This window comes from Furipterus horrens, unplaced genomic scaffold (genome assembly GCF_987537825.1).
Source record: "Furipterus horrens unplaced genomic scaffold, mFurHor1.1.pri manual_scaffold_3, whole genome shotgun sequence".
Taxonomy (NCBI): Eukaryota; Metazoa; Chordata; class Mammalia; order Chiroptera; family Furipteridae; genus Furipterus; species Furipterus horrens.
The window spans coordinates 143,240,724-143,243,282 of NW_028327173.1; the positions used below are offsets into that span (position 1 = coordinate 143,240,724).

At 32.5% G+C, this 2,559-nt stretch overlaps 1 non-coding gene across 1 annotated transcript; it reads right to left on the reverse strand.

Moving 5' to 3' along the window:
- Positions 1–255: 255 nt before the first annotated feature.
- On the reverse strand, positions 256–392 carry LOC150016239 (small nucleolar RNA SNORA66). Its single transcript, XR_016510282.1, has one exon. It is a non-coding gene; the product is annotated as a small nucleolar RNA SNORA66 (small nucleolar RNA).
- Positions 393–2,559: the final 2,167 nt, after the last annotated feature.

Genomic DNA, 2,559 nt, shown 5'->3' on the forward strand with positions numbered 1-2,559 from the left:
ATAAGGGACTGGGAACAGTTTATAAATGTGTGGGAAGGATTTATAAAGACTTAAAATATATATAAATACTAAAACAAATGTAAGGTTCCTACTTCAGGGATTTTCACCTATCATGGAGGGGTCTAGAACATAATACCCACAATAAGTGAAGGAATACTATAATTGGTGAATATGTTCTCCCATTTAGTGGGTTGTCTTTTTATTTTGTTGATGTTATCTTTAACTGTACAGAAACTTTTTTTTTTTTTTTTTTTACACTGTACTAGGATAGAATGGACCACCTCAGTAGTTTCTGAGGCTAATACATTTCTATCATCACGATTACTTTAGCAAACCTGGTTCCCTTCACTTCTGCAACATCATGCAGAGTACAGAAACTTTTTAATTTGATGCAGTCCCATTTGTTTTGTGTGTGTGTGTCCCCTGCATAAAGAGACATACCAAAAAAATATTACCAAGAGCAATGTCAAAGAGTTTATTGCCTGTTTATTTCTAGAAATCTTCTGGTTTCAGTCTTATACTTAAGTCTTTAATCCATTTTGAGGGGTTTTTTGTATTTAGTGTAAAGTGATCTAGTTTTACTTTTCTGCATGTGTCTGTCCAGTTTTCCCAGCACTATATATTGAAGAGATTGTCTTTACCCCATCACATATTCTTGCCTCCTTTGTCATATATTAATTGACCTTATAGGCATGGTTTTCTTTCTGGGCTCTTTAATCTGTTCCATTGATCTGTGTGTCTGTTTCCATGCCAGTACCATAGCATGGTAGTATAGTTTGATATCAAGTAGCTGTGGCTATTCGGAGTCTTCTGTGGTTCCATATAAATTTTAGGATTTCTTGTTCTATTTCTATTTTTAAAAATCCATTGGCATTTTGATAGGTATTGCATTGAATCAATAGATGACTTTTGGTAGTATGAACATTTTAACAATGTAAATTTTTCATATCCATGAGCACAGTATATATTTCTACTCTTTGTATCTTCTTCAGTTTCTTTCCTCAGTGTCTTACAATTTTGTGTTGTTTTGTCTTTGAGTACAGGTCTTTTACCTCCTTGATTAAATTTATCCCTACATATTTTATTTTTTATGTGATTGTAAGAGGGTTTTTAAAATTTTTACTTCTGATAATCCATTACTGGTATATAAAAATGCAACCTATTTCTGAATGTTAATTTTGCATTCTGCTACTTAAATTTACTAATTAGTTTTAATAGTTTTGGTGGGTTCTTTAAGTTTATCTATGTAATATCAATGCCATCTGTAAATAATTACAATTTTACTTCTTTCTTTTTAATTTGGATACATTTTACTTCTTTTTCTTGTCTCATTTCAGTGGTAAGGACTTCCAATATTAAATTGATTAAAAGGGGTAAAAATGAACATACTTCTTTTGTTACTGATCCTAAAGAAAAAGCATTTAGCTTTTCACCAATGAATATAATGTTAGCTGTGGGTTTGTCATATATGCATGGCCTTTATTATATTTCCTTATTTACATTTTTTATCTCGTTTTCTTAAAAAAAAGTCCCTTTAACATTTCTTGAAATACTGATTAAGTGGTGATAAAGTCCTTTAGATTTTTTTTTCCTGAGAAGCTCTTTTATCTCTCCTTCCATTTTAGATGGTAGCCTTGCTGGGTAGAGCAATCTTAGTTGTAGGTCTTTCTCTCTGTGACAATGTCATCCATACTCAAAGTTTCTGCAAAGAAATCAGCGAACAATCTTATTGGAGCCCTAGTGTATGCAACTAATTACTTTTCTCTTGCTAGTTTTAAGATTCTCTCTTTGTCTTTAAACTTTTGCCTTTTAATTATGATGTGTCTTGGTGTGGGCCTCTTTGGATTCATCTTGTTTGGGACCCTGCATGCCTCCTAGACTTGTATGTCTATTTCTTTCACCATGTTATGAAAAGTTTTCTATCATTTCTTTAAATAGGTTTTCAATCTCTTGCTGTCTCTCTTATTCTAGTAACCCTATTATGCAAATGTTGCTATGCTTGATGCTGTCTCAGATTTCATTTAAACTATCCTGTTCTGGAAGGATTCTTTTTCTTTTTGCTGATCCTTTGCATGTTTTTCACAACCTAGTCTTCCATATTGCTGATTTAATCCTCTCCTTTATGTAATATGTTATTGATTACTTCTAATTCTTAATTTCAGTTTTTGATTTCTTCATTACTGACTTTTTTTAATGTTTTGTATATACATTTTTATGTTTTTTATCTCTTTGTAGATGTTCCCAGTGAGTTCATCTACTCTTACCCTAAGTTCATTAAGCATCTTATAACCAGTGTTTTGAATTCTGGATTTGGTAGATTGACTGTCTCCATTTTGTTTAGCTCTTTTTGGGGAGTTTTATTTATTTTTCTTTCTTCTGGGACATGTTTCTTTGTCTTCTCTTTTTGGCTGACACCTTGTGTTTATTTTGATGTTTTGGGTAGATCATCTCTGTCTCCCAGTCTTGACAGATGGCCTTATAAATGGTAAGTGTGCTGTGGGGTCGAGTGGTGTAGTCTTCCTGGTCACCTGAGTTTAATGCTCCAACGTCTAAGTGTTT